This window comes from Dendrobates tinctorius, unplaced genomic scaffold (assembly GCF_039654945.1).
Source record: "Dendrobates tinctorius isolate UK_male_01 unplaced genomic scaffold, ASM3965494v1 ptg000015l, whole genome shotgun sequence".
NCBI classification, from domain to species: domain Eukaryota; kingdom Metazoa; phylum Chordata; class Amphibia; order Anura; family Dendrobatidae; genus Dendrobates; species Dendrobates tinctorius.
In genome coordinates, this window is record NW_027361683.1 from 16,384,370 (window position 1) to 16,397,067 (window position 12,698).

Sequence of the window (12,698 nt, forward strand, 5' to 3'; positions counted from 1 at the left end):
CAGTTCCACTTCATTCTCCATTTTCTCTCCTGTGAGAAGAACGTCCGGGCCGATGCTCTCTCTGGTGTCATCGGAGGAGGAGTCTCGGCTGATTGTCCCATCCGAGAGCCTGCGGACTGTGGCTCCGGTCACCCTTGAGTCAGTACCTCTGGGCAAGTCATTTGTCCCTGCCCGCCTGCAACCGGAGGTCCTCTCTTGGGCTCACTCGTCCAGAGTGGGTGGACATTTTGGGATAAAACGAACCTCCGAGCTTCTGGCGAGGATGTACTGGTGGCCGCATATGGCCCGTGACATCAGGGACTATATTCGGGCATGTGTCTCCTCGGCAGCGGCCCTGGGAGATGGTCAGTATCGACTTCGTGGTGGGACTGCCCAAATCCAGTGGCAGCATGGTCATTTGGGTTGTCACTGACCATTTCTCTAAGATGATGCACCTGGTACCTCTCTTCATGTTACCTTCTGCATGGGGCCTGGCAGCGTTGTTTATTAAGCACATTTTCCGCCTGCACGGCATGCTGGACAAGATTGTCAGCGACCGGGGTCCCCAGTTTGCGTCTCGGTTCTGGAGAGAGCTCTGTAGCCTGCTCAGCATTGAGCTAAATCTCTCCTCGGCCTATCATCCGGAGACGAACGGATTGGTAGAGAGAGCCAATCAGACCCTGGACACATATCTAGGACATTTTGTCTCGGCCAGGCAGGATGACTGGGCATCCTTGCTGCCGTGGGTGGAGTTTGCTTTTAACATTGCTGTAGCAAACTCCACCGGTCAGACCCCATTCCTCCTTAATTACGGCCAGCATCCGCACATTCCTGTGCCCATGCCTGTGTCGTCTAGCGACTCTAGGGTGGCAGACTGGACGGTGGAGGCTTGTGATATTGGGACCGCACTCAGGATACCATCCAGGCCTCCAACAAGAAAATGAGGTCCTCCGCTGATGCACACCGGTGCCCCCCTCCCACCTTTGCTCCCGGCGACTTGGTGTGGCTCTCCACTCATAACATCAGGCTGCGGGTTGAGTCCACTAAGTTCGTGTCTCGCTTTATAGGTCCCTTCAAGGTCCTTGAGCAGGTTAACCCAGTGGTCTACCGTCTGGGCCTTCCTCTACACCTGGGTATCACTGACACCTTCCACGTGTCCCTCCTTAAGCCCATGCACATGTCCCGATTTTCAGAGTCATCTACTGGGACATCTAGCTTGTCCTTGGACGAGCATGAGGTGAACGCCATTGTGGGGTGTAAGGTGGTACAGGGCAAAAAATATTATCTAGTGGAGTGGAAGGGTCAAGGCCCTGAGGATAGGACCAGGGATCCTGTGGAGAATATTCGTGCTCCCCTGTTCATTGCAGCCTTTGAGCATAGTGAGGCACACGGGGGAGGGGGCCCTAGGAGGGGGGGATGTTAGGCGTCGGATTCCTGCCTCTGCACAGGAGGAATCTCGAGCCTTGCCTTCTGTGGTCTCCCATTCAGTCCCGGCTGCAGAGGAGGCTGCTCAGCAAAGACATCGTTTCCGGCATCTTGATCAGGCCAGTGCTTTCAATTGAATTGCTGCTGCCATCTCAGGGTCAGCGATATCAGCCTGCACTGGTCATCAGCAAGCAGCCCCTGGGACTAAGTCTTTCTTTTGGGCTACTGAGCATGCCCATGGGAAGACCTCTCATTGCAGGTCAGAGATCACATGCTCAGGTCCTCAAGCAGCTCGGATTGGACCATCAGGAAGGTCCCGGAAGGACGCTGCTATAAAAGGTTTGCATGGCTGCTCGGCCATGCGCTAATATAGACTCTGATGGTTAGTTGTGTGTGATGATGGATGTATGAGGCTAGTGTCTAACTCATTATGAAACCCGTACCCTCAGTTCTGTATGAGTTAGGGTTTAGGGAGATAGAGTCAGCGCCAGTAGTGGCATAATTATGTGCCACAGAGCATCCCGCTCTCCACACGAGTGTTAGCACCAGATAGCGCCAGTCAGCACAAGGCACTACTGGACCGCATGTGCAGCAGCATTCCTCACAGCAGCGCCGTGCTCAAGTCAAGCACTTGCCTCCCTGCTCTAGGTGGTTAGTGGCGTCCGCTGAACCAGTGCAGTGCGCACGTGGTGCAATTATACTATTTAGTTCAGGCATCGCAGTTGCGGTTTCAAACGCTAGTGGGACTAGAGGGACTCTAACCCTGTGTCCTTGGGGCACAGTCCTGTGTCTCTTAACTAGTGTTCACCTTGCCGAGCCCTTTGAGGTTAACAGGCTCTGGCACTTGCATTCTGCGGCTCTGTGCTGTAACAGAGTTCGCTCCTGTACACACCGTTTCAGCGGTTACCCCGCTGGTGTTCAGTCAGTGTTTGCCATTACCGAGCAGCAATATACCAACTCTGCACGGTGGAATCCGGGTTGCGCACACATATTATTATTATGTTTTATTTGGTGCGTTCCGCCAACCCCAGCAAATTGTCAAAAGGTTTTCTAAATTGACTGACTCTTAAAACTCATAAAGGTTAATATAAACACATAGGCCCAGATTCATCGAGACCCATGATTTTCATGCCGGTCTTGATGAAGGGGCCTCCTAGAGTCAAAGGTATAGGATTGATTAAGTGGTGACTCTTAATGAAACAGGAACATGACAAGTAGCATGTGCCTAAAATCTTAATCCAGTGGGAGACTAGAGTCCCAGATGTCCAGAGTAAGGAACGTCACAGCCCATCATGAATTAGACAAGCTGTGGCATCAAGCACCTGTCGCACCCTTGTCTCGCTCCAGCTCTAGCGTTGTCAGCGATGCGCAAAAAATTTGTGACTTTTCAAATCGATTTATACCAAAATTCTTGAGTAATACTTTTGGTGAATAACAATAATAATTGAAATAGAAAGTAAAAGCAGGAGAAGATCGAGGAGAAGAAAAATTAAGAACCTAACCTTTGCATATTAGCATTGACTAAAACAGTATGCTACAGAACTGATTATTGTCTTCCTCTGGCTAAAAGTATCAACAGAACAAACTTAGTTGCTTTTATTGTCAATATGTAAATCCCATTAGAAATTCATTACTTTATGTTATAAATTTGTTCTTTTACATGTTGATTTATTACCTATTATGTGTTTTGGATATCTACTGGATTGTGCTAGACAGTCTCTGATAAAACAGTGTAAGTCGCCATGCATACTGTAGTGACTTACTTGTCTAAGAATCTTTGATTTTACATCATAGTAAATTATGAGCTAATACTTCACCTGAACATTTTCCTCATAGTAACAGCTCTAAATGAGAATCTAACAGATTAGTATACCTGTCTAATACTTTTAGATAAAAATCTCATATTTTTCATTTTCTGAATGTATTCTCCTGCACAGAGCTGTCCATCTCTTTTTCTTGCCCTACTAAATCTTAGCATCATTTTACTCTCTGTCTCACTTCAAAGCTAGCAGTCCTCACACCTCATACAACTTGACCCTGTCTTACTTAGTTTTGACACATCTGAAAGTCATTCTTCGCATGTAGACAGCGCGGGTGTAACCTTTATACAACACTCTCCACTTTCTAAAGCATCTCGGTAATTGCTTCTGCAATCACGCATACTACCACTTAAAGGAAATTTTCTGTGTAAGTGTCACTGTTGTTCCCAGCTGCAGGGAAGTTTCTCTTTGTCTGTTACAGCTACATGGGTATTGTCATAGACTTGTCAAATACGGTGCTGCTAGTATTGCTTACTGTCTGTATGAGCTTTATTGTGGCTCACAGCTTCTCATGTTGAGATCAATTTAATTTAAGGATCATTTTAGGAGAATGTTATATTCTATAAAAGAGACAAGAAAAAAATGCAATCATATTTCCCATATTCAACGAGTCACACATAACTTGTGACCACAGAAGGTGAAATATCAGTATTTGCAAAGCAAACTAGATGTGTATTTCCTGAAGGAAGTACAGATAGTGGTTTGAAATGGTGCCTGGGCTGCCCCTTTAAGAGAGACTTGCCTGCTGCCCCAGCAAGACTTTCAACTCAGGATCCGTTTTAAGTGTGGGTGCCTCTCGGGCCACTTTGGCCTCAGGGTCTGATTTGGTGGGTGGGGCCCCTCAGGATCCGATTCGGTGGCCTGGGCTCCTTAGGGTTTGAATTGGTGGTCGGGATCCCTCAGGGTCCAATTTTGTTGGTGTGGCCCCTCAGGGTCTGATTTTGTGGGTGGGGCCCCTCAGGGTCCGTTTTTGTGGGTGGGGCCCCTCATGGTCTGATTTGCTGGGTGGGGCCCCTCAGGGTCCTATTTGGTGGGCGGGGCCCCTCAGGGTCTGATTTTGTGGGTGGGACCCCTCAGTGCCTGATTTTGTGGGTGGGGCCACTCAGGGTCCGATTTTGTGGCCGGGGCACCTCAGGGTCCGATTTGGTGGGTGGGGCCCCTCAGGGTCCGATTTTGTGGCCAGGGCACCTCAGGGTCCGATTTGGTGGGTGGGGCCCCTCAGGGTCCGATTTGGTGGGCGGGGCCACTCAGGGTCCAATTTGGTGGGTGGGGTCCCTCAGGGTCCGATATTGTGGGTGGGGCCCCTCAGGGTCCGATTTTGTGGGTGGGGCCCCTCAGGGTCCGATTTTGTGGTTGGGGCCTTTCAGAATCCGATTTGGTGGGCGGGGCCCCTCAGGGTCCGATTTGGTGGGTGGGGCCCCTCAGGGTCCGATTTGGTGGGCGGGCCCCTTCAGGGTCCGATTTGGTGGGCGGGGCCCTTCAGGGTCCGATTTGGTGGGTGGGGCCCCTCAGGGTCCGATTTGGTGGGCTGTGCCACTCTGGGTTCGTTTTGGTGGGCGGGGCCACTCAGGGTCTGATTTTTTTAGTGGAGCCACGCTGGGTCCGATTTAGAGGCCAGGGTGGATCAGCCTCCGATTTGGAGGTCGGGGTGGCTCAGCCTCCGATTTGGAGCCTGGGGTCACTCAGCTTTCGATTTGGCGCCCCGGCCCTTTAAGACTCATTTCGGTGCGCCGGCCCTTTAAGAATCACTTTGGCGCGTCGGCCCTTTAAGAGCCAGTTTGGTTCACTGGGCTTCTAAATCCACTTTGGCGCACATTCTCTCTCAGTGGCATGCGTCATGTGATGAAGCTAGATTTGCATTTAAGCTGTTGGTTTCGCTTTAAGAGCTGAAATTATCTGCCAGAAACGCTGTCCGAGAGAGGTCATGTGACGTTCGTAGGCGTTGGCATAGTAACTGGGTGAGCCTGCGCATATCAATGAGCTTAACTGCCACCTCACGACTGTCCCATGTTTTCCCTATGGCAACATTTTCCCATTGAAATGCATTGAGGAAAATGTTTTTTCAAGCGCAAATTGCGCAAAAACTCCAAATCCGATCTACATGAAAAATACTTAGCACACCACTCGAGGACGCTGGCTTCGAAACGAGGCCTCAACGGAGTCTGTGCGTGTAGCGGTTCGGGCCGCATTAATTGCGGAAATCAACTGAATAGTAATAATAATACTAGATATGTATTTCCTGAAGGAAGTACAGATAGTGGTTTGAAATGGTGCCCGGGCTGCCCCTTTAAAAGAGGCTTGCCTGCTGCCCCTGCAAGACTTTCAACTTAGGATCCGTTTTAACTGTGGGTGCCTCTCAGGGGCCACTTTGGCCTCAGTGTACGATTTTGTGGGTGGGGCCTCTCAGGGTCCGATTTTGTGGCCGGGGCCCCTCAGGGTCCGATTTGGTGGGTGGGGCCCCCAGGGTCCGATTTGGTGGCCGGAGCCCCTCAGGATTTGATTTGGTGGGTGGGGCCCCTCAGGGTCCGATTTTGTGGCCGGGGCCCCTCAGGGTCCGATTTGGTGATTGGGGCCCCTCAGGGTCTGATGTGGTGATTGGGGCCCCTCAGGGTCCGATTTTGAGGGTGGGGCCCCACAGGGTCCGATTTTGTGGCCGGGGCCCCTCAGGGTCTGATTTTGTGGCCGGGGCCCCTCAGGGTCCGATTTGGTGGGTGGGGCCGCTCAGGGTCCGATTTGGTGGCTGGGGCCCCTCAGGGTCCGATTTTGTTGGTGGGGCCCCCTGGGTCTGATTTGGTGGGCGGGGCCACTCTGAGTCCAATTTGGCGGGGGACCCCTCAGGGTCCGATTTGGTGGGCGGGGCCCCTCAGGGTCTAATTTGGTGGGCGGGGCCCCTCGGGTCCGATTTGGTGGGTGGGGCTCCTCAGGGTCCGACTTTGTGGTTGGGGCCCCTCAGGGTCTGATTTTGTGGGTGGGGCCCCTCAGGGTCCGATTTTGTGTCCGGGGCCCCTCTGGGTCCGGTTGGGGCCCTTCAGAATCCGATTTGGTGGGCGGGGCCCCTCAGGGTCCGATTTGGTGGGCAGGGCCACTCAGGGTCCGATTTGGTGGGCGGGGCCACTCAGAATCCGATTTGGTGGGCGGGGCCCCCTCAGAGTTCAATTTGGTGAGCGGGGCCCTCAGGGTCCGATTTGGTCAGTGGGGCCCCTCATGGTCCGATTTGGTGGGCAGGGCCACTCAGGGTCCGATTTGGTGGGCGGGGCCACTCAGAATCCGATTTGGTGGGCGGGGCCCCCTCAGAGTTCAATTTGGTGAGCGGGGCCCTCAGGGTCCGATTTGGTCAGTGGGGCCCCTCAGGGTCCGATTTGGTGGGCGGGGCTCCTCAGGGTCTGATTTGGTGGGTGGGGCCCTTCAGGGTCCGATTTGGTGGGCAGGGGCCATTCTGGGTCCGATTTGGTAGGCGGGGCCCGTCAGGGTCCGATTTGGTGGGAAGGACCCCTCAGTGTCCGAATTGGTGAGCGGCGCCCCTCAGGATTCGATTTAGTGAGCGGGGACCCCTCAGGGTCCAATTTGGTGGGCGGGGCCCCTAAGGGTCCGATTTGGCGGGTGGGGCCCCTCAAGGTCCAATTTGGTGGGCGGGGCCCATCAGGGTCCAATTTGGTGGGCGGGGCCCCTCAGGGTCCGATTTGGTGGGCGGGGTCCCTCAGAGTCCGACTTGGTGGGCGGGGCCCCTCAGGGTCCGATTTGGTGGGCGGGGTCCCTCAGGGTACGATTTGGTGGGCGGGGCCCCTCAGGGTACGATTTGGTGGGCGGGGGCGCACTTTGGCGCATATTCTCTCTCAGGGGCATGCTTCATGTGATGAAGCTAGATTTTCATTTGTGCTGTGGGTTTCACTTTAAGAGCTGATATTTTGTGGCAGAAGCTCTGTCCTGGGGGAGTCATGTGACATTCGTAGGCGTTGGCATAGTAACAGGGTGTTCCTGCGCATATCAATGAGCTTTACTGCCATTTCAATCACCTCAGGGCACGTTTTAAGTTCCCCATTGAAAAGCATTGAGACAGTGCATTCCAATGACGGGGAAAAAAAATTTTCAAACGCAAATTGCACAGAAACTACAAATCCGATCGACATGAAAAATACTTAGCACACCTCTCGTGGACGCTGGCTTCGAAACGACACCTCAACTGAGTCTGTGCGTGCAGCGGTTCGGGCCGTATTAATTGCGAAAATCAACTGAATAACTTGTGATTGGCGCATTATAATTGTAATACTAGATGTGTATTTCCTGAAGGAAGTACAGATAGTGGTTTGAAATGGTGCCCGGGCTGCCCCTTTAAGAGAGACTTGCCTGCTGCCCCTGCAAGACTTTCAACTCAGGATCCGTTTTAACTGTGAGTGCCTCTCAGAGGCCACTTTGGCCTCAGGGTCTGATTTGGTGGGTGGGGCCCCTCAGGATCCGATTCCTTGGCCTGGGCTCCTCAGGGCTTGAATAGTTGGCGGGGATCTCTCAGGCTCCGATTTTGTGGGTGTGGCCCCTCAGGGTCCGATTTTGTGGGTGGGGCCCCTCAGGTTCCGATTTTGTGAGGGGCCCCTCAGGGTCCGATTTTGTGGCCGGGGCCCCTCAGGGTCTGATTTTGTGGCCGGATCCCCTCAGGGTCCGATTTTCTGGCCGTGGCCCCTCAGGGTCCGATTATGTGGGTTGGGCCCCTCAGGGTCCGATTTTGTGGCCAGGGCCCCTCAGGGTCCGATTTTGTGGCCGGGGCCACTCAGGGTCCGATTTTGTGGCTGGGGCCCCTCAGGGTCTGATTTTGTGGTTGGGACCAATCAGGGTCCGATTTTGTGGTTGGGGCCCCTCAGGGTCAGATTTGGTGGGTTGGGCCCCTTAGGGTCTGATTTTGTGGGCGGAGACCCTCTGGGTCCGATTTGGTCGGCGGGGCCACTCTGGGTCCGATTTGGTTGGCGGGACCACTCTGGGTCCAATTTAGTGGGCGGGGCCCCACAGGGTCCGATTTGGTGGGCGGGGCCCCTCAGGGTCCGGTTTGGTGGGCGGGGCCTCTCTGGGTCCGATTTGGTGGGCGGGGCCACTCGGTAAGATTTGGTGGGCGGGGCCACTCTGGGTAAGATTTGGAGGCCGGGGTCGATGAGCTTCCGATTTGGAGGCCGAGGTCAAAGAGCCTCCGATTTGGAGGCCGGGGTGGCTCAGCCTCCGATTTGGAGGCCGGGGTGGCTCAGCCTCCCATTTGGAGGCCGGGGTGGCTCAGCCTCCCATTTGGAGGCCGGGGTGGCTCAGCCTCCCATTTGGAGGCCGGGGTCGATCAGCCTCCCATTTGGAGGCCGGGGTCGATCAGCCTCCCATTTGGAGGCCGGGGTCGATCAGCCTCCCATTTGGAGGCCGGGGTGGCTCAGCCTCCCATTTGGAGGCCGGGGTGGCTCAGCCTCCCATTTGGAGGCCGGGGTGGCTCAGCCTCCCATTTGGAGGCCGGGGTGGCTCAGCCTCCGATTTGGAGGCCGGGGTGGATCAGCCTCCGATTTGGAGGCCGGGGTGGATCAGCCTCCGATTTGGAGGCCGGGGTCGCTCAGCATCCGATTTGAAGGCCGGGGTGGCTCAGCCTCCGATTTGGAGGCCGGGGTGGCTCAGCCTCCGATTTGGAGGCCGGGGTGGCTCAGCCTCCGATTTGGAGTCCGGGGTCGATCAGCCTCCGGTTTGGAGGCCGGGGTCGATCAGCCTCCGATTTGGAGGCCGGCGTCGATCAGCCTCCGATTTGGAGGCCGGGGTGGCTCAGCCTCCCATTTGGAGGCCGGGGTGGCTCAGCCTCCCATTTGGAGGCCTGGGTGGCTCAGCCTCCCATTTGGAGGCCGGGGTGGCTCAGCCTCCGATTTGGAGGCCGGGGTCGCTCAGCATCCGATTTGAAGGCCGGGGTGGCTCAGCCTCCGATTTGGAGGCCGGGGTGGCTCAGCCTCCGATTTGGAGGCCGGGGTGGCTCAGCCTCCGATTTGAAGGCCGGGGTCAATCACCCTCCGATTTGGAGGCCGGGGTGGCTCAGCCTCCGATTTGGAGGCCGGGGCGTCGATCAGCCTCCCATTTGGAGCCTGTGGTCACTCAGCTTTCGATTTGGCGTGTTGGCCCTTTAAGACTCATTTCGGTGCGCCGGCCCTTTAACAGTCACTTTTGCACTTCGGCCCTTTAAGAGCCAGTTTGGCTCACTGGGCTTCTAAATACACTTTGGCGCACAGTCTCTCTCAGGGGCATGCGTCATGTGTTGAAGCTAGATTTGCATTTGTGCTGTGGGTTTTGCTTTAAGAGCTGATATTATGTGGCAGAAGCTCTGTTCTGGAGATGTCATGTGACGTTCGTAGGCGTTGGCATAGTAACTGGTTCTGCCTGCGCATATCAATGAGCTCAACTGCCATTTCAATCGCCTCAGGGCACGTTTTGCCATTTCCCCATTCAAATGCATTGGAGACAGTGCATTCCAATGACGGGAAAAAAAAATTTCGAACGCAAATTGCGCAAAAACTACAAATCTGATCGACACGAAAAATACTTAGCACACCTCTCATGGGCGCTGGCTTCGAAACGACACCTCAACGGAGTCTGTGTGTGTAGCGGTTCGGGCTGTATTAATTGCGGAAATCAGCTTAATAATAATAATAATAATAAGAAGAAGAACTAGATGTGTATTTCCTGAAGGAAGTACAGATAGTGGTTTGAAATGGTGCCCGGGCTGCCCCTTTAAGAGAGACTTGCCTGCTGCCCCTGCAAGACTTTCAACTCAGGATACGATTTAACTGTGGGTGCCTCTCAGGGGCCACTTTGGCCTCATGGTCTGATTTTGTGGGTGGGGCCCCTCAGGGCCTGATTTTGTGGGTGGGGCCCCTCAGGGTCCGATTTTGTGGTTGGGTCCCCTCAGGGTCCGATTTTGTGGTTGGGTCCCCTCAGGGTCCGATTTTGTGGCCGCGGCCCCTCAGGGTCCGATTTTGTGGCCGGGGCCCCTCTGGGTCCGATTTTGTGGGCGGAGCCCCTCTGGGTCCAATTTGGTGGGCGGGACCACTCTGGGTCCAATTTGGTGGGCGGGACCACTCTGGGTCCGATTTGGTGGGCGGGGCCTCTCAGGGTCCGATTTTGTGACTGGGGCCCATCAGGGTCCGATTCTGTGGACGCGGCCCCTCAGGGTCTGATTTTGTGGCAGGGGCCCCTCTGGGTCTGATTTTGTGGGCGGAGCCCCTCTGGGTCCAATTTGGTGGGCGGGACCACTCTGGGTCCAATTTGGTGGGCGGGACCACTCTGGGTCCGATTTGGTGGGTGGGGCCTCTCAGGGTCTGATTTAGTGGGCGGGGCCCCACAGGGTCCGATTTGGTGGGCGGGGCCACTCTGGGTAAGATTTGGAGGCTGGGGTCGCTCAGCCTCCAATTTGGAGGCCGGGGTTGTTGAGCTTCCGATTTGGAGGCCGAGGTCAAAGAGCCTCTGATTTGGAGGCCGGGGTCGATGAACTTCCGATTTGGAGGCCGGGGTCGATGAGCCTCCGATTTGGAGGCCGGGGTGGATCAGCCTCCGATTTGGAGGCCGGGGTGGATCAGCCTCCGATTTGGAGGCCGGGGTGGATCAGCCTCCGATTTGGAGGCCGGGGTGGATCAGCCTCCGATTTGGAGGCCGGGGTGGATCAGCCTCCGATTTGGAGGCCGGGGTGGCTCAGCCTCCGATTTGGAGGCCGGGGTGGCTCAGCCTCCGATTTGGAGGCCGGGGTGGCTCAGCCTCCGATTTGGAGGCCGGGGTGGCTCAGCTACCGATTTGGAGGCCGGGGTGGATCAGCCTCCGATTTGGAGGCCGGGGTGGATCAGCCTCCGATTTGGAGGCCGGGGTGGATCAGCCTCCGATTTGGAGGCCGGGGTGGCTCAGGCCTCCGATTTGGAGGCCGGGGTCGCTCAGCCTCCGATTTGGAGGCCGGGGTCGCTCAGCCTCCGATTTGGAGGCCGGGGTGGCTCAGCCTCCGATTTGGAGGCCGGGGTGGCTCAGCCTCCGATTTGGAGGCCGGGGTGGCTCAGCCTCCGATTTGGAGGCCGGGGTGGCTCAGCCTCCGATTTGGAGGCCGGGGTGGATCAGCCTCCGATTTGGAGGCCGGGGTGGCTCAGCCTCCGATTTGGAGGCCGGGGTGGCTCAGCCTCCGATTTGGAGGCCGGGGTGGCTCAGCCTCCGATTTGGAGGCCGGGGTGGATCAGCCTCCGATTTGGAGGCCGGGGTGGATCAGCCTCCGATTTGGAGGCCGGGGTGGCTCAGCCTCCGATTTGGAGGCCGGGGTCGCTCAGCCTCCGATTTGGAGGCCGGGGTCGCTCAGCCTCCGATTTGGAGGCCGGGGTCGCTCAGCCTCCGATTTGGAGGCCGGGGTGGCTCAGCCTCCGATTTGGAGGCCGGGGTGGCTCAGCCTCCGATTTGGAGGCCGGGGTGGCTCAGCCTCCGATTTGGAGGCCGGGGTGGCTCAGCCTCCGATTTGGAGGCCGGGGTGGATCAGCCTCCGATTTGGAGGCCGGGGTGGATCAGCCTCCGATTTGGAGGCCGGGGTGGATCAGCCTCCGATTTGGAGGCCGGGGTGGATCAGCCTCCGATTTGGAGGCCGGGGTCGATCAGCCTTCTATTTGGAGGCCGGGGTCGATCAGCCTCCGATTTGGAGGCCGGGGTCGATCAGCCTCCGATTTGGAAGCCGGGGTGGATCAGCCTCCGATTTGGAGGCCGGGGTGGCTCAGCCTCCGATTTGGAGGCCGGGGTCGCTCAGCCTTCGATTTGGAGGCCGGGGTGGCTCAGCCTCCGATTTGGAGGCCGGGGTGGCTCAGCCTCCGATTTGGAGGCCGGGGTGGCTCAGCCTCCGATTTGGAGGCCGGGGTTGATCAGCCTCCGATTTGGAGGCCGGGGTTGATCAGCCTCCGATTTGGAGGCCAGGGTGGCTCATCCTCCTATTTGGAGGCCGGGGTGGCTCAGCCTCCGATTTGGAGGCCGGGGTGGATCAGCCTTCTATTTGGAGGCCGGGGTGGATCAGCCTCCGATTTGGAGGCCGGGGTCGATCAGCCTCCGATTTGGAGGCCGGGGTGGCTCAGCCTCCGATTTGGAGGCCGGGGTGGCTCAGCCTCCTATTTGGAGGCCGGGGTGGCTCAGCCTCCAATTTGGAGGCCGGGGTGGCTCAGCCTCCTATTTGGAGGCCGGGGTGGCTCAGCCTCCTATTTGGAGGCCGGGGTGGATCAGCCTCCGATTTGGAGGCCTGGGTCGATCAGCCTCCGATTTGGAGGCCTGGGTCGATCAGCCTCCGATTTGGAGGCCGGGGTCGATCAGCCTCCGATTTGGAGGCCTGGGTCGATCAGCCTCCGATTTGGAGGCCGGGGTGGATCAGCCTCCGATTTGGAGGCCGGGGTGGATCAGCCTCCGATTTGGAGGCCGGGGTGGATCAGCCTCCGATTTGGAGGCCGGGGTGGATCAGCCTCCGATTTGGAG